This window comes from Rattus norvegicus, chromosome 1, assembly GCF_036323735.1.
Source record: "Rattus norvegicus strain BN/NHsdMcwi chromosome 1, GRCr8, whole genome shotgun sequence".
Taxonomy (NCBI): Eukaryota; Metazoa; Chordata; class Mammalia; order Rodentia; family Muridae; genus Rattus; species Rattus norvegicus.
The window spans coordinates 199458547-199478301 of NC_086019.1; positions in this window are offsets into that span (position 1 = coordinate 199458547).

The following is a 19755-nucleotide window of genomic DNA, read 5'->3' on the forward strand; positions in this document are numbered from 1 at the left end:
AACATACATACACACATATAAACATGCACATGTACTTTCAAAAACACACATATACATAGCACACATGTATGCCCCCACACCTGTGTGCACACATGCACCCACAACATACACTCACACACAGACATGCCACATACATACAAAAAAGGGAAAAAATGTTTAAACCAATGTCAAATGTTCTAAGCTGTGGGTTCTGCTAACATTTACATGAAGAATAGATAAGCCTGGGTGTGTATTTTGTCATTGTTTTTATTTTTTGTTTTTGATTTTTTTGGTTTTTGTTTTTTGGCATGAACACAGACATAAAAAAGCATTTGGAGGAACCATGAACAATGGCTTCCTCTAGCACCTTGCAACTGTGCCTGAAGACTTGTTTCAGTGTATGCTTTTGCACATTTTGAATTTTTAACATGATTAAAATGTATAATGTCAGTCCTTTGAAATGCTTTGCCATAACGAACATGAACAGTCCATTTAGGGATGAATATTTAAATTGTGGCCACTAGAATAGTCTTTGTTCTTTTAATGTGGGAGGAGGCACTTGGTAGTCAGAGGTGCTCCCTCTACATCATCCCCTCATGGTTTCAGGGAAGCAAAAGTTCAAACAGAACAAAGGCCAAACTCACCTTCCTCTCTGTTGTCCTCCCTTGCTCCTGCAATGGAGTACTGAGGAGCACTCACAGGTGATGGAGAGGGACAGGGATGGATGATATGATGGACAGATAGACAGACAATGGACAGATGGGCAGATGATAGAATGGGACAGAAAATAAAATGGCAGAGGGACAGATGGTAAGGATGGGGCAGGGTTAGATGATGGGGCAGGGACAAGAACATGGACAGATAAGACAGATTGTAAGAGGGATGGATACAGGGACACAGCCAGATGAGGAGTTGAAGACATGATCAGATGATAGGTTAGGGACAAGATGGTGGGATTGCTGCTTTGTGGTCTCTGTACTGACTTGGCCTGAGCAGCCATTGCTCACCAAGGTACAAGGAACCTCAACATTAGAGACCATGGTTGAATCGACACCTACCATCATCTCAACCACATCACATAATTACCAAGAGGACAGAAAGAAGCCACAGACTCCCCAGGATGGCTGGACTTTCCAGTGGGTGACTCATGTTTCCACTACTCATCTGCTTGGAAGACCAGCATGTTCTATAATGTTCTAGCTTCATAAGAATATTTCCTGTGACATTGGCTGATACATGCCTTCATCTCTAAGTGTAGTTTAAATTGGTAGCTAGGTTTACAACTGGGTAGACTCTGACTTAACATTTCTAGCAAAGATGCTTCATGGTGCCACTGTGCAAACCCAAGGCTTCAGGTCCCTCTCACTAATGTTAAATCTGGTCACTTGGCTAAGAGGTGACATCGGGCCCTCTTCTTTTTTTTTTTTTTTCGTGCCCTCTTCTTATTAAGGCTGGTTCACCTTGTGAAAAGCCAGCCTTCCAAAAGGCCCCGTGTATCAGTTTTGTTTTAGCATCATGAATCTTTCCTTGCTTAAGTCTGTTACTTCATTGAGAATTACAGAACAGTGATTCTATAAATCGATAACCATCTCTACACTAATGACTTGGTATTTCTGAAAAACTTAGATGACTAAAGAGAGCTGCCATTATTCATAAGCAGCATAGTCACCAATCTCAGAGTGAGGAGCTGGTGTGAAGCCACCCCAACACGGAGATGCTTTTCCTGTCCCCAGCCCCTCTTAGTCACCATGGGCTTCTGAGCTTTTATTTGTCCTAGGAGTGAGTCTTATTCTGACATTAAGCTTGGCCTGATTTAAAGGGGTGGGTGGACTCCAGGGTCTTCTGAATCACTTTGACGAAGTCCTGTTTGTCCTTGGACTTTTATGCTTCATGACTGAACATGGTGCTCCACGTTTACTGTTCATTTTTAAAATCTGTCATCATTAGCAAGAGTGGTATTTATAAAGTATGATCTAGTCACTGAGTAGGTTATAAATACTGATGTGGCCTCACCTCATCACCCTTTCAGTATTCAAAGATGAGATTATTAAAAATGAGTTACTATTGACATTCTTATGCAGATATGACACGACAGCTTGTGGGGTATGACTTGCATGGATGCAGCCATCATTGTGGAAGTGCCATTTTGTCCACCAGGTCCTGTTGGGCAGATAAAATTACTGTCTTAGTTTAATTTCTGTTGCTTTGATAAAATATCCTGACAAAAAGGCAACTTGTTACGAAGGGGGTTTATTTTACCGTGTAATTCCAGATGATAGTCTGTCACTTTGGGGAAGTCAAAGAAGTTAGAGCTTGAGACAACTGGTCACATCACATCTACAATCAAGAGCTGAGAAATAAATAAGTGCATGCTTGCCTGTTTGTGCGAAGGTTAACTTCTCCACCATTGTTTACATAGTTCAGGATCCCCTGCCTAGGGAATGGTGCTGCCCTTGAATGGTGCCACCCTGCTGGTCACTACCTGTTTTCTCATGTTGTACATGTTCGGATTTTCTAAGACCAGGAAATCCTAGTTGGCCTTGGCCCAGCTTTGTCTAGATTAGCCTATCAAATCTACTCTTCGGTTTCGAAGTGGAGAGGTATTATTTTATTGCAATATAGGTTTATTTTTATCTTGGGGTACAGGGAAATGCCCGTCTTGCTGCTGCCTAGGACATGCCTTTTTGTAAGTCCCTAATGAATTGACTAAGGAGGCTTCTGCATGGGCTTACACAATCAGCTTAACCAGTCCTTGTTTAATAGCACTGGGATCGACTCCAGTAGTCTGTTGTTACCAAAGAGTGTGTGGTTAAAGAGATGGGCCCATGTGCTTGTATAGTAGCAGAGGTTCACCTTCAAGGTAGTCTTTTAGAATTGACTGATTTAGTCATGATGCTTTTTCTAATGAATTTTTGTATAGTCTACCAGAAATATACAAAGGCCTATTTATCTGCAAGTCGTCCTTCAAAGTACGTCATCCATACCACCCCCATACAACAGCAAATAATTAACGACAACTCAATCTTGTCTTTCTTTTATGTTATTAGTCTAATCTGTGTTTTATATATTTTTAAAGGCTGAATTTAAGGCTGTGTTATTTTAAATAACTTGTTAGCATATTTGAATACTTACTCGTGTTACTGACCACAATACCTGTCAAGAACAACTTAAGAGAGGAAATATATACTTTGGCTCACAGTTATGGAGGGATTTAGTCCATCCTTGCAATAAAGTATGCTAAGGCAGCTCAGTTCAAGGCATTAGGAGCACATGGAGGAAGCTGTTGACAACAGGATAGACTATGAAGCAGAGGTCAGGAGTCACCTTCAGATGCCTATCACTAGCGATGCACTTCCTCCTGACAGACTCTCTCTTCTATTGGTTCCACAGCCTCCTGAACTGGAGACAAAAGCTGAGGACCATGTGTTGAAAACGCAAGCCTCAGGACATTTCATATTCAAGCTGTTAATACCTCCCAACAATTTATCTCAGATTTAGGATAGAAATATTTCCTCCAAGAAAGCATTGAACTAGAAGCTCTAAAGCAGTGGCTCTCAACCTTCCTAACACTGTAACCCTTTAATATAGTTCCCCATGTTGTAGTGACTCCACCCATAAAATTATTTCCATTGCTACTTTATAACTGTTATTGTGTTACTGTTATAAACTGTAATGTAAACATCTAATATTTCTGATGGTCTTAGGCAACTCCTGTGCAAGGGTTGTTCAAACCCCCACCCTAGGGGTCATAGCCCACAGGTTGAGAACGGTTGCTCTAGAGTCGTGTGACTATTGCACAGGAAGTATTGGACTGGTGACATTTTCTGTCTAGGGTAAGTACACACAGACAAAGATTTCATGATGATACTTTGGAGTGTATTTGAGAGATGTGGAAAATTGTGACCTCTAATTTGGACTTCATTATATTAGAAAAATAAATAAATAGCAGCCATTAAGAGCCCTTGTCATGATCTAAAACCTTTGTGCTCCTTCTTCCTACCAAAGCTGTGTGGTAGGCAGCAGAATTGTTTCACACCAGCATGAGAACTGACATACGAAACAACTTAGGGAACACCGCAATGCCCTCTAGCTAGCCGAGAGCTAGAGACAGAATTTGAATCACAATTAGTCTGACCCTAAACTCTAACTTTCAGTCCTTGTAATATTTGCATCCTATTCTAAAGAGGGATCAGTTAGATGGAAATTTTCCAATGAGAGGGTGGTCAGATCCACACATATCTACACAGAAGCCTGTTGAAACATCAAGGGACAGAATGCCCATGAAAAAGACCCTAAAGTGACCCAGTTTTCTAGGGGCCCTGCTTCTCCTTGCTAAGGGAATTTAACGAGAGGATAGCCTCCTGAAGACCTGAGCAAGGCAGTAGCTCCAGGGTGATGTTAGGGTTTAGAGTAGGGTGTTTGTGAGGCCACAGGGCTAGCATTGCATGCTTGGGGCTGGGAGTATTGGAATGTCAGTGCAGCCAGCAAGCCTATCCTGCTGAGCTAGTCTCTCTCATCCTTGCTTGCTGTGGGTTTCCCTGATGCTGTTTGTAGTCTGGTGTTAATTCTGCTCCACAAGAGTTGTCCCCCGACAAGTAGTCAATCTCATGTGAACCTTCTCCCCATTCTAACTGGTCGATAAAGGCTGGATCCTGTGATTGGGCAGTAGAGGGGAAAGGTGCCATAGGACGAGAGGCTTTGGAGAGGGGATAGAAGGAGAAGGGGATGGAGAGAGAATGGGAAAGGAGGAAGAGGAAGCCAAGATAGAGCAGAACCACATGGCTGGGAGAAACTGCAAGTATCGAAGGGTCTTAGAGCTGGGGAATAGGTTAGGACAGTGCTAGGTCTGCCCATTTAGGCTCATAGATTATAATCATCATAACGGGATTGTATGTGTGTGTTTATACGGGCTTACTGGGGCTGCAAATCCCTGTAACATTTCTTTTCCCAGGGTCTCTTTGGCGTGAAGAGCTGGGCGATGTTCTCAGCCAGCCTGGGACTGACTCTGCTTACAGTTCCCCTGAGCTCCTGGCTCTGTCCGCCTCATGGCAGTGCCTTACTTTAGAGCCAAGGATGGTGACACTGGTTCTTAAGCTTTCAGATGCACACCTGACCTCACACTGCTGCCCGAACACAGGGTCACTCAACAAAGGTTCCCCTCATGCTTTGCTTTTGTTCCTAACCACCCTATTTTCAGTTGCACAGTCTGGAGCAATCCATAGTATTTCAGTGAGTTTTTTCACCTCAGTAACGTGGGCAGACCATACTTTTCAGGTGCCAGACGGTGATGACCACAGCTTTTTCTCTGTAAAGACACAACAGTTTACACATGATAATGGCTATCTTCTTTTCAGTTGTCATAATCACTGAGAATGGCTTGTGGATTTTTTTTTTTTTTGCTTTTGCTTTTGCTTTTGAGGCAGAGTCTTACTATGTAGCCCCAAATGGACTGGAACTTGCTAGGTAGACCAGGCCTGCCTACAACTTTCACCGCTCTGCCTGCCTCTGCCTCCAGAGTGCTGGGATTAAAGATGTGGGCCACCACAACTGGATGGCAATTGTCATTTTTATTTTTCTTCTAGAATCACCATTAGGGGTCCAATGGGAACATCCAGACCTCCTTTTGCAAAGAAAAGCAAAGAACCCAATTCACATTCAAAGATCATTCCCAGGTCTAGTTTCCTGCTTGTCAGCGAAGCTTGGAGAGACTTACTGACGCTATCACATTTTACTCCATCTTGACAAAAAATATGGAGATAGGAAGTATTTTTTTTGAAACCACAACACTGCAAATTGGACTCCATCCTGATGATGGAAAAAGGAAGGCTCAGCAGAGCTGGGAAACCTGCCCCCCATAGATCAGCTAAGCAGGGTGGGAGGTGTGGCTTTCACCCTGGGCCCTTTAACCTGTGTCAAGCATTCTGTCTTTTGCCTTAGACCCATCCATTCGATGAGGAGCTTTCGGAATAGTTTTAAAGTTCATCATCTCGCAAACATCAGCTCAGTCTAGAATAGGACTTGGCCAGATCCTCCGGAGCATCCTCCATCTTCCCCATTCCTGTCACAAACCTCCATGCTCTAAAAGTCACTCCCAGTGGAGTGGCTTTTATGAGCACTGTCATGGGACTTAGTGTTTGCCACCTGCCTGTCTGGAGACAGCAAAGTTTGATTCTAGTTATGCTTTAAGTTTTGTGTAACTGACATATTTTCCCCCTCCCTCCTTTCTTCTCTCCCTCCTTCCTTCCCTCTGGTTCTGTCTCTCTGTCTCCCTGTGTCTCTTTCTCTTTATGTCACCGTCTCTGTCTCTCCCTCTCTGTGTCTGTGTGTCTGTCTGTCTAAGCATTTCTTCAATGCCATTTTCTATCTCTTTTCTTCTCTGATCCCTGGGAAAGCATGACGTTATTTACAAAGTTTCTCACCAACTCCAACAGTGTCTTCACCCTTAGCCTCTGGACACTGTAGGAGGGTCATCTTCAGGATAGATGCACACAGAAGAACTTAGAGCATTTGAGATAAAGCATCCCATTGAATGGGCCTTGTGTGAAGCTATAGATGTGGATATTGGTGTTGATGGTGGTGATTATAATACTGATGATGATGGTGATGGCAACTTGGCCTGTGCCTGGTTTTCTGCATTTCCCAGAACTTGGCAGCTGAATCTGACTCAGTCTGGACCCATTGCCAAGGTTGCTGGCTGTGTTCTTGCATCAGGACTGCAGAAGATCTGATTTCCACTCTTCTCACATTCTAGCAGCCATCGTGTTTTATACCTAGATCCAATAATTCACAGGCTGCAGAGTGGTGAGTCCTGATACAATCATTTCATTTGCATGGAGTCCCTGGGAGGGAAAGCCATACTTTTCTTATATGATAAGGAGCTATCTTATGGTATGGTTCTTATAAGAGAGGAAGAAATGTTTGATTCATCCCTCTCTTTTTCTTACTTTCGAAGATACAAAATGTTTTCTGTCATGCTCACGGACAAGTAAGTCATAGTTTAAAAACTCATTATGATCTAATAGGTTTAGCCACAGTTTTAGAGTTTGATCCATGTGTGTGTATGGGAACGTGTGTGTAGATTGACAGTGGAGTCCAGAAAGGGATGTTGGATCTCCTGGAGTTGGAGTGTGATTATGAGATGCCCAAACCCGGATGCTTTGAGCTGAATGCAAATTTTATGCAAGAGAAGCCAACACTCTTAACTGCTGAGCCATCTCTTCAACTCCCATTGTAATTCTTATTCTTGTTGAAGCTTATTTTAGTTGTCCTGTGTTTGACTAGAGAAAGTAACCAAACTTTCTGTCTACTTTGGGCTATGTAATGTCCCACATATTTGTTCTAGGCATGGAACTTAGTCTGTCTTTAAACTCTGGTTGCTTTAATAGAAAACACTATTTTGAGACCATAATCATGGCTCTATTTTTTGCTAATAGACTTTTATAGCTACACTGGACAGAGTTGAAATGTGTTGTGCATGTGTGCTTGTATGTGTGTGTGTGTGTGTGTGTGTGTGTGTATGACTCTCTTGGTATGTGAATGCTTGCATGTTTATGTGTACATTCATGTACCTGTGTGTGCAAGTGTATGAGTGCATGACTGAATGTATAGATATTTATGTGTATATGTGCATATATGCATAAATGTGTATATTTATGCATATGTGTATGTTCCTTCACTTTCTCCAAATACAAGTAGAATAATGTAGACGCCCTTGCTATTATTCCCAGAATCCTGGCTCCAGGCCTATGACGTGCTATAGTACTCTTGAACAACCTTCCTTTTAGATTAAGATCTTGGTTCTCAGGTGACAGAGATGATGAAATAAGAACTTGGACCCTCTCTTGTTGGTTCCACTTCCATCTCATTTCTAATGATAGCATGTTAGACTGTTAGGACTGTTGGACACATCTCAGTTCTTTCATGTGCATACAATCTCAAGTGGTGCTTGTGTATAATGAAAACTCTCTCAGCTCTTTCTCATTTCTCATGTTATAGGTTAATATAGTTAATGCTTATACCCATGAAGACCTCTTTCGCCATGTTCAGTGTATCTAGACTGAACTTCCTTCTGCCTGACTTCTCAGGAAGATCTGTAAGCAATACTCCTGGCATCTTTTCCGTGGGTAACTCTTTGTCTGTGCACTTTATACTTACAGATCATGCTACATTATAAAATCTTACCTCAGAGTCCTTCCTTCTTTCATTTTTCTTCCTCTTCCTTTCCTCCACCTTTTTTGGTGGCACTCTCTGTGATTGTTAGTATTAATTGCTAACTTGATACAATCTAGAATCACCTGGAAAGGGAATCTCAGTGTGGGACTGTCTAGATCAGATTGACTTGTGGGCATGTCTTGGGGGTGGTTGTTTTGATTAAGGGAAAGACCCAACCACTGTGGGTGGTATCATTCCCTAGGCAGGAAATCCTGTATTGCATAGAGTGGAGAAAGAGTTGAACACTAGTAGGTATAAACTAATTCACTGCTCTTTGCTTTGAGTGACATGACTTGTCACTTCAAGTTCCTGCTGCCTTGGCTTCCTGGAGAGATTGACTGTAACCTGGAGCTGTGAGTCAGCTAAACCTTATTAAGACATTTTGTCATGGAAACAGGAACAATACTAAGACAGGGGCATAAAATGTAGCCCAAGCTGACCTCTAGTCTGTGCTGAACTTCCTGCTTCCGCCTCCAGAGTGCTGGTATTGTAGGCAGGTGCCACAGACCATGACTGTTTTTCCTCTAAATATCCTAAAGATGTTATTTAATTTTCTTTTGGCATAAAACAGTGCAGGAAAATCATTTTATTGTAATCTAATTTCATTTTGTTTTTAAATCACAGTTTCTTCTTGCCTATATAGCTAAAATATTTTTTCTTTTAATAACTGTAGAAACAAGTGAAACAAAATTTATCTGTTATTCTATGTCATTATTCTTGGGTAAAGAGTATGCTCTTTCAATAATGTTACATATGTTTTTCTCTTCCTCAAAGGAATCTCCTGTGTTAGAGTCTGTCATATTTATTTTGTATCTTTCTTTCCTTGTACCTCTCTTCCTTAAGGTTGCCTGTGTAGTAGCTTTTTCAATGCCTTGAATTGCTTTTAATGGGCTTCATTTCTTTTATCTAAGACCTGTTTTGATTCAAACAATTTACTTATTTACTCTTGCATTCTTTTATCTCATCTTCATTTTTAAATTATATTACTTCTTTGGTTAAGTACTTATTGAGCCCAGTCACCTTATTCTGGGTCTTTTTAATTCTGATTTACATTGCTATTTTGTATCTGGTTTTATTTTCTTAAGGTTTTTTCCCACCTGTTTTAATCTACTTTTTTATGATGGCTTATAGAGTACTTTCTTTGCCTTTCAGGATGCTATTCTGTCCCATAACAGATATTTAACATGGAGTTTGTTACCCAGACTTCCAAGGGAGGTTCATTTAGATGCAGTTTTTCTGGCTGCATATCATTCCTCTTTCTGTTGGTTTCCTAGGGCATTAAAAATGTGTCTCCTTGATTTCTGGTTGTTGTTGTCGTTGCTGTTGTTGTTGTTGTCACCATCGTCGTCGTTGTCGTTGTTATTGTTGTTCAGGCTGTTTCTCTGCCATTGCAATTTTGTCTCACTTTTTTCTTTTCTAATCTCAGAGTCTACTTTCCTACTAAATCTTAGCTATGGTTCTAACAGCATTCTCACTCTGCAGCTCCTCCCCGACAGGCATCCCTAGAGGCAGCTCCAGGAGTTCACAGAGCCCAAGAGCCTTTAACCATGCAAACTTCTTGACACAGGGGGCATCAGTCACAAATTTCCCAACTTCCTACTGCAATGAACCCCAGGGGAGGACAGCTGACTGCTTGGAAGCCCCCTGTTCTCAGGTCTTTCTTCTGCATTGTCCCATAGTGGTACCAAGAGCTGGTGGCTCTGGAGATTATCCACTTTGTACACACATGAGGCTGAAGTACTTTGCTGTCTAACATTGTTGCCAGTTTCTCCCTGGTTTGAACTTGTGCAGTTGCTCAAGTCTCTTATTTGATGGTTCTGGGATCACATCTTTGAATTTTCTGAAAACAAAATATAAATTATTTTACATGAATTAAAAATAGAGAGTTTGCTACCCTGAAGTCATCATCTAGCTTATGGAGGAAAGGGTCACAATGCAGCAGAAACCTGCTAGACCCTTCCCTTTAGTCATGTTACTTACAACTCCATGAAAACCCTACTGCTTTCACAATCTCTAATCAGTAAACGATGATCATCTATTCAAAGAGTAGATTTGCAGCATGAAGGCAAATAGCTAGAGTCATAGGTATCCACTGGGGCAGGTTTCTAAGACACTAGCATACATGTCCTCGATAAAGAACAGCTCTACTCTACCTCTCAGTTCTACCTCTACTGATCATGAGGATGTCTGTTTTAGCATCTTTCCATGAAGACTATGACCTCATCAAAGACCTACATCTTCCACCAGGGAGACCTCCCAACACCTCCTAATTCACCCAGCTTAGCATTTTCAGTTGACTAGTGTTGGTATTTCGCACCAGAAACACAGACTTTTCTTATACTTTCTGGTTTGTAATTTCCACAGGTTAATGTACTTCACACCAACAGGGGAAAAAAACCATAATTACTTTGTACCAAGCCGTAAAGAGCTTTACCGACTCAAGAACATAATCATTGCTGTGTTGTGAGCACAGTGGAGTTGATTCTTATTTGTGATCCTGAGTTATTATGCTGCAAGTCTGCAGAATTATTTAGACAGAAATAATTATAGCCAATGTAGTCAGATCTGGAGAATCGCAGATTGCAGTAAATTAGAAAGTCTGATCCTAAATATATATATTATGTTATCTTGTTTTTGCTCTATCTTTCCCTGAGTCATTTATCTCTTCCCTTGCAAACTTTGATTCACTTAACTGCTTGGTTTTGAAGGTTGCTTTTTTTTTCTTTTTTTCACATCATATTTTAACAAGATGTAAATTGGGAGCATCAAACAACATAGATCCATTTTGGCTGTCTTCTAGGACAGTGTGTGATAACGTGGATCTTCATTCCCACCCTAGACACCCACTCCTCACTCAAGTCAAACTAAGAGACTCATTGAGGATCTTAAGCAATTCTAAAGAGCTAGGAGAAAGAATTAGTTCTTTAATGAGATCATGTACTTTCCTTCCCAGAATTCCCAGAGTCTCCATGAGACTCAGTTGGGTCTGCTTGTCCTCCAGTGATTTCATACAGAGAAGTGTGTAACTTTCCTTTGTTTTACTCGTCTTCCTTTCAGATGTGAGCAGACCTAAGCATGTATCTTCTGGTACGCTGGGTTTCCTTACTACTCCTCTACATCTCAATCATGTGCCTGCCTTCCATGTCTAACTTGAATGCATGGCTCTCTTTTCCTCTTAAGCACATACTTATGAGTCTAAAATAAACTTCCTTCTAAAACCACAGGAGATATTATTATGTAATCCCTAACTGACTGAGATCAAACTCAGCAGCAAAGCCCCTCCAGTTAGTACAGGGCTTGTGGCACAATGGGCGAGCCCAAGAGCTGTGGTACTCTCCTGTTGGGGCCTCCCTGGCAGCTGTAGCAATGTGGGAAATATGTTTGGCCGTTTGGAGCATCACTTGTTTACCTGTGCAATGGAGTTGCTAAGGTCAGCCCTACTCATTTTGAGTTCCCCACTACAAAATTTGTAGGGTATAGGACATCACCAGGGTAATTAGGAAGTGCGAATCGACAAAAGACATCCTAACTGATGTGTATTCAAACAATTTAACCTACTCAGTCATCTTCAACTTTGGCTGCTCTAGGATTTTCTAGTGCAGCTCTGAACACTGACAAAGCTCTGGCCTCACCACAGGGATTTTGACTTCTGTGTTGAGAAGGAAGGCAAGGTATCAGGTTGTTCAAATTGTTACTGTTCCCCAGTGACAAATGTTTCCTGAGATGCCTGGCTGGTTTGGCACTGAGGTCTTGGTATAGCTCACCTTCAAGTGAATGAATCCTGCTGCAGTAAGGATGGCACCAATGATGGCTTTGAATAATTATCAACCCTTGGTGCCCAAACAAGGCTTTGCTCAGAACCATCCCAAATGGTACTTTAAAAGATATTTCTGAGCAAAATCCTTGGTCTCCTGAATAAGAAAATCAAAGAGCAGAGACCAGAAATCTTAGTCTTTTTTAGAGTAGCTACAAGGCTCAGTGATTATGGCAATACCAACTAGGAATTACTGATCCTGGAGAGGCTGTTTACCAGGAAAAATATCTCTCTCTCTCTCTCTCTCTCTCTCTCTCTCTCTCTCTCTCTCTCTCTCTCTCTGTGTGTGTGTGTGTGTGTGAGTATGTATGTGTTTGTGTGTGCATGAATGTGAGTGTGAGTGTGTGTGTGTGTGTGTGTGTGTGTGTGTGTGTTGGGGGTAGGGAGGTCTAGATTGCTTTTTTGCAAACAACAAAAGGAGGGTGGACTTGAGTGGGCTGTTTGCAGTTATGTCAGACATTCCTTTGGAATTCTAGTGCTAACCAGGGCCATTACCTGGCAGGTCCCTGCTGAAGAACATCAATGAATCCAGCACTGAGCCCCGAGACCTTTTCTTTCTGGGGCCTGCTGAAAACTCTTGGGAGTATTATTATATTTTTCTCCTCTTTTGGTATTCTCAGAAGAAAACAAACACTTAACACTTTCAAATATTTTGTATGTGCACAGTTACATGTGTGCATCTCCAGTTCTTAACAATGTGGGCTCACCCCTAAGTCACCTCAAGCAGAGAGCATCCATTCTGCTGGGGTCCACAGCCCCAGCTCCCATAATCTGATCTGGGAGGTAGATCTCACCACTGTACCTGGATGCTGCTACTTCTAGCCTCCTGAGACTTAAGGACTAAAATCATCCCATCAGTTGCTTCTTTTGCAACAGCTCAACTCTATGAAGAATTAGTAGGTGTTCACTTTTCTAAACTTCTCTTGAGGAGCCAAGGTGGCAGGGACAGTGGGAGAAAAATGTGACTTCTGAGAAAATGTCTGAGGAAACCGAAATTGAGACGAGGTTCCAAGTGTCCCATCTGATCATGCCTGGCATGATCCAATTTGTTCTGCATGAAAAGGATTGCATGGTCACTGGGAGGGTGTGGCTGGCATCCAGGACAAGAACAAATCCCTTTTGGGAGCAGCATCATGGGTCAAGAGTTAAAACCAGGCTCTTGCACAAGTCTTCTACTAACTTATTTCAAATCTCTACCTGAGTCAAAAACCCAAACATTCATTCATTCATCCATTCATTACTTTATTCATCCATCCATCCATCCATCCATCCATCCATCCATTCATTCATACATACATATATTTATACATTCATTTAACAACTTTTATTTCATGGTCCTAGGCATCACTCCAAGCTATGGTGAACACGGAACTCAGTGTTCATGTTTCTGACTCCTCTGAGGCAGTGGTAACCTGTGGTTGGGAGGTAAGGACAATTAAGTTGTGACATCCCCCTCAGAGAGCCTGTGTATTCATTACTTTTCTTATTAGTATGGCCTAGTACCTGACAAGAAGCAACTTAAAAGAGGAAAGGTGTATTTAGCTTGTGGTTTGAGAGGAAGATCCATGATGGATAGGAGAGTAGTAGCCCTGAGAGCTTGTCCCATAGTATCCTATATTTCCTTGAATCAAGAAGCGAAGAGAGAGTCAGAAGACTTCCAAGGCTATGTAAGCACCAAAGCCTAACCACAAGTGACCCACTTCTTCCCGCTGGGCCCCCACATTCCAAAGGCTACACAATCTCTAAGGCAAGCACCAGCAGCTGAGTATCAAATCTCAGATATTTGGGCCTGGGGGAAGGACATTTCATGCACAACCCACAAATAACAACTGGTGTTCTAGTGGGTGACACTGGCAAGTCTTCCCCCATCCTTGTGTTCTTAGGAGAAAACAAACATAAAATCTTTTTAAAAGTCCTAAACGTGAAATTTGATGTCCAGGTCTCAGCAGTGTGCAATCCCTGTTCTCAGCCATTATGAGCAGAAAGCATTGCTGGAACCCAAAGGCTCATGGTATGCTTGGGTTCTTGGAGATAGAAAAGGGAAAACTCTCTGTGCAGCCATGTCCTCTGGCATTTGTTGGACTGAGGCAAGGTCTCCATAGCATCATCTGAGGATGATCTAGAACTTTGTAACTCCCATCTCCACATGCTGAGGGCTGGTGTATGTACAGACATATACTGTATCCTTAATGTGGTTCTTCAGATCAAATTCATGGCACCCTGCACACTCTACCAACTGAGTTACATCCCCCCATGCCTCTTCTGAAGTTGTGAGAAAGTAATTGAACATTATAATCTTCAAAATGGACATGGCAAAATACCTGAATTTCTTCTTGGTGAGCTATGAGGGGGCTCTTATAGGACAATGAAGTAACAGACATAATTCCCAGATGAGATAAATCCATGCCTTTATTACCATTCCATATTAGTTGTGAAGTTATAAAAGATCTGTATTTAAAAAGCATCATTTAAAAGTTTAGCAGTGCACCAATAAAGGAAAAATTAATCAACATCTTCAGAAGACAATCAGAGAAATTTAGAATATCATTCAAGACATTTGGAATTGTTGGAGGGTTGGTGCCATTGAAAACAACTGGGGACTATTCCAGTTTGAAACATGGTGAGCTAGTCATGAGAACCCTTACACCCAAGTCCCAATGAAGGATCTCTTGGCTGTCTCCTGTCCTAAGCATGGTCCAAACTGAGTTACCTTTTGACAACCCTGGAAGTCTCCCTTCTCCTTGTCTCCAACTCCATTAAGTTGCAGTGTAGACACCATACAGGGTAGAAAGAAGACCTATGTGTCACTTGGTACCAGATCTGGTTACATTTGCCCTTCATGGCTTCCTTGGATGTGGCAGAGGCAGGGAGCCCTATGTTTATTTCTGCAAACTGATTTCTCAATTTACTCTTAGACTTTGAATCTCTGGTTCTTTCTCAGGTCCATCTGCATCTGTCTTGAGAGAAGTAACACTCTCAAATGCTTTTTGCTTTAGCAGGGGTACATAGACCCAGAACCTAAAGGACAAGGGTCTGGAGAAGCTACAAGTCCTGAGAGCCCAGGGTGAGTGAGCTAATGACAGCTTCCCAGCTTCCCAGCATCCCAGTGACCTACAGCTCCATTGCTTGTCCTTGCTCTAGAGTTTTGACTTTGGCATTGGATTTGGTCTGTAGAACCCTTGGGGATCCATACTCCTTACTTTATACTGGGACCCTCTGGTCTTTGTACTGTGACCAGCCAGCAAAGCTTTATCCCCGTCTGGAAAGACATAGCCTGAGTCCTCTTTTAATCTATTCTATGTGGATTAACTCTATGGCCTCATCTTCCAGATTTCAGCCTTTGATTTTTTCCAAATAAAGGTTTTTGGAATTCAAATAAGTCTCTTCTCTCTTAAGAGCGGATTCTAGCAGCAGCATGGCTTTTAAGATCAGCATCAATCCAGTCTCTCTTATCTCTTCCCAGCTACTATGGAGGTAGCCAGGGCTCATTGAGAGAGTTTTCATGGCACCTTTTGAGGAAAGCAAGGCAAGAAGACAACAGATTCCAAAGCAAAAGCAGACATTCATTTCTGTAAGCCGAATATGTATATATCCACAGACACAGACACACAGACACACAGACACACAGACAGGCACGCACACACACACACACACACACACACACACACACACGGGGGGGGAGAGAGAGAGAGAGAGAGAGAGAGAGAGAGAGGGAGGGAGGGAGAAATGAGAGAGAGAGAGAGAGAGAGAGAGAGAGAGAGAGAGAGAGAGAGAGCGCACTGGCCACATCAGAATCATTGGAATTCATGAAGTTACCCTAGATGACAAAAGAAGATCTTCAGGTGAAAGGAGTTAGAGACAAAATTAGGAAAAGGAGAGTTGACAATAAAAACAATGTCTGGAGAGATGTGACAATCGGGGTGGGGTGGAGCAGAATCTAAAGCTTTCAGCACCTCTGAAAGCTGGACAGAGCTAGTAGCCAGACTCCAAGGAGTCTCCAGAAAGACCTAACCCTTCATTCCACTGAACTTTAGCCCCATAGGCCTCATTTTATACTCTTCATCTCCAGGATAGGTGTCTCACATTTCTGACCTATTTTTAACCCATATGCCCATGGGAATTCCTCACTGCACCAAGGGGGCTAGCAAAGAAACTTATTAAAATTATTATTGTCTGGTGACTCATCACAGCTGGCCAGATGGGACCTTTTTTTCACGGACCCCGAACTCCATGAGGGAAAAATGTGTTGCTATCTTTGTTTACTTTCTTAAACTACCTAGGACAAGCACCCCCTGTTTGTTGATGAGTGATCTGTTTCCTTTTCCAAAGGCAGTGTGGGTCATCTCCAGGGTGTAATAACTTTTCACTCTAGCCTGAAAGGGCATCTGGTTCCTAAAAAGCATAAGCTTCTTCCTTTACAAGACCATATATGTTGTATATGCTCAAAGCACCCACCTTTTCCCTTATCTGTGGGTCTAGTTCCTGTCTTAGGAACATAGAACATCTAAGTCTGGAATGCTGAACAAGTCAGTTCAAATGTTCCCTCCCAGCCAGGCAAGATCATCAAATAGTATGGCCCCAGCAGCCCTGCCTCTTTCAGGATGAGAGTCACATCCCAACCTTCATAAGCACAGCACCAGTAATCAGAGTTTGCCTGGAGTGACCAAAACAACATTTCTCATGGGTAGCAGCCATCTCAGCCACTTCAGTCTTTGTTCAGCAGAGGTGAGGCATCTGGCCTTTGGAATCTTAGCAGATATGTATTTATGGAGACTTCTCTTCCTCATTAGAACATTGGGAACCCATCCCAAGAATGACACATGGGTGTCCTTGTGGATGTCAGCTGCCATTGTCTATTATGTCTGCCTGGGGGACTATGTGGAGAAAATCTCCAGAGCTATATTCCAGTTGAAAACTGGGATGATGATATTAGTGACACCTGTCATTACCATGAAGGGTGGGAGAGTGACCTTTCCATCACTCTGCTGGCACTTTATATTGTGTTGATCTACTGAATGTTGAACCAACTTTACTACAAAGTCTTTGAAGCCCAGAACAAGACCTCTTTGTACCTCTAGCACTCATCATAATTCTTGGTGAAGAGTAGGGTCTGCTGTGTGTGTGTTTTCTGTGTGGTTGGTGTGTGTGTGTGTGTGTGTGTGTGTGTGTGTGTGTGTGTGTGTGTGTGAATGCACACCATATAACCAGAAGTCGATGTTGGATGTTTTCTTCTAGTGTTTCCACCTTATTTTTGAGATATGGTCGCTTACTGAACCAGGATCTCACCATTTCCAACTAGGCTGGCTGGAGTCTCTGGAGTCACTTGTCTTCCTTCTCATATATGGCCCACTATGCTTGGCATTTGTGTCAATGGTGTGGAGCCAAGCTCAGATCTTCATGTTTGTTCATTAAGCACTTTGCTCACTGAACCATCAAGCGTAGGGTCTTCCCAGAGCGTTGCTCACTGAATAGTAGTAAGTAGCATTGAGATGTCTTAATTCGTATACTAAAGCCCTTAGAGATTCACCTTGCATGATTTCTGCCCTCTTCACTGAAGAACAAATCCCCAAAAGACCTGACCAATGGCTGTGGTCAGTGTTTTTCTACCATCGTCCTTCACCAGTCTGCCCTTCACAAGGCAAAACCTCTCCTATTAGAGTCCAAGGCACTTGCAGATAGCTGAGATCCAATTCTGCTGCTTTCATGAACAGCATTTCTAAATTGTACAGACACATAAGTGCTTAGCAATTTGGGGAATGAACTACTGAAAATGTATGTTCTCACTAATAGAGTTTTTATTACATATTTGGAATCAAACATGTGAAATGGGATGCTGACAGTAGTAACTGTGACTCTAGGTTAAGTGGCAAGGGCAGCCCCCAGTTCTAAACCCTGTTATGTTGAAGGGTGAATCAGTGACTGCAAAAAATGTTAGAAAGAAAACTCTCCTTCCAAGTGACCTGCCCATATTTAACTGTTCTTTGCAGGCGATTTGGCTAAATGAATGGATGGTGCTTAATTTTCTCCAAGCTTTCCTTCGGCCTGGCTGTGACCAGATGTTTCACTTCGTAGAGTTCATCCTGGTCCTAAATATACACCAGATGGTTTGATTCTGCCCCCTACACACCCCACAAATCACGGGGGAAGAGAGGCCTGTGCTAACTGATGAAATGCATTGAATTTGTGCTTAGCACTTCCAGGGTTGCTGTGAATGTCAGAAAGGCGCAGTTAACGTTAAAAAGGCTTAATCAGATTTAGCAGATTCATATCCTCATTTTATTAATGTCGGGGTTTTCCTGAGAATGCTTCACACTGGCAAATGTGAGTAGCATAGAGAAGAAATCTCTTAGAGTATGCCTGAGCTGCTCCCAGGACACAAAGGGAGTTGTTTCCCAGGCAACAAAAATGTCTTCATATTTGTTGGGTTCAGGGTTCCTTTCCAATCTCTGTTCTCCCTGAACCTGTGACTTTTGTTGGGTGACGGCTATGTCCTTGCTGTGGGAGGAAGTTGGGGCCATCCTGGCCAACTTTTGGGGCTGCCAGCCCTTTAGCCCAAGTCTCACTTACAGATGGGATGGAAAGCCCAGGAGTTGGTCAGAAGGAGATGGAAACTGAATCTGGGCCAGGAAGGTTATCACCCCAGAGCTCCTCTGCATATTAGTGGATTTTGGAAGCAGATGGTGCCGTCTGCAGCCCAAAGTACAAGGGACAGACACAACAGTGAGGAAAACCATACTGGCTTTCTCTGCCAACAGATGGACAGGTTCTCCACTTATTATCCAGGTATGAGAGGCAGTTCCAATGAGTTGTATTAGCAAGTCCAGCCTGGCATGGTGACAATGGCTATAAAATATGGGGAGGCAACATTAAATGAGGGCTGAAACAGAATAGGAACAGAAAAGAACTGTAACTTGTGACATAAATAATTTCAACCACCAATTTTAGGCCAGAGAAAAGGAATTCATGACAACAGATTCAAACTGTCAGCTTCAATAAAGTCAGGAGTATCCATCATGTGACAGTAACCAGGTTTTCTGGAGTTCAGATATAGGATGTTTGAACTCTCTCCTACAACACCCAGGACCCTGAATGCTCTGAGCCCTCCATGGAGGCAGTGACCAAAATGAGAGTCTCTTCAGGTCCGTTTTGTTAGCCCAAGGGGCCTTGTAACTGTTCTTTATCAAAGACAATGGCACCTGACTTTTCACATAAGTTCTGGGAGCCTTAACTTAAGTCTTCACACTTTCAATGTGAGCACTTTACTAAGTGAGCCACCTTCCTCATCCCTAAAGCCATTGTTAGAATAAAAGAAAGGAAAAAAGGAACAAAAAAAACCCCAAAAAACAAAACAAAAACAAAAACAGGGAAGAGGCCCTATACCCAAGAAGGCCATGTGGATAGCTGCATGCTCTGTTGTCTAGATGCGGGTCTTTCTGTCACTGTATCCTGTCCTACCCTGATGAAGACATACAAGTTCTAGAAGTTGAAATGATGTTCATGTGTATTTGTTTAACAAGAACATAATAATCCCGTGATTATTATGAGAAACAGGAGCATATAGTGAAGACATGATTTCCACCATTGTGGAATTAGAAGTATGTAGAGGCAGTTGGATACAATTTTTTATCAATGAAAAAAATATAAAATCCCAAAATGCTATAAAAAATGAGAAAGGGAGTACTGAGCTTTAAGTAAGGTATTTAAGAAGTTTATAGAGTCTGTACTGTCTATAGGAAGCCAAGGGGTTTTTG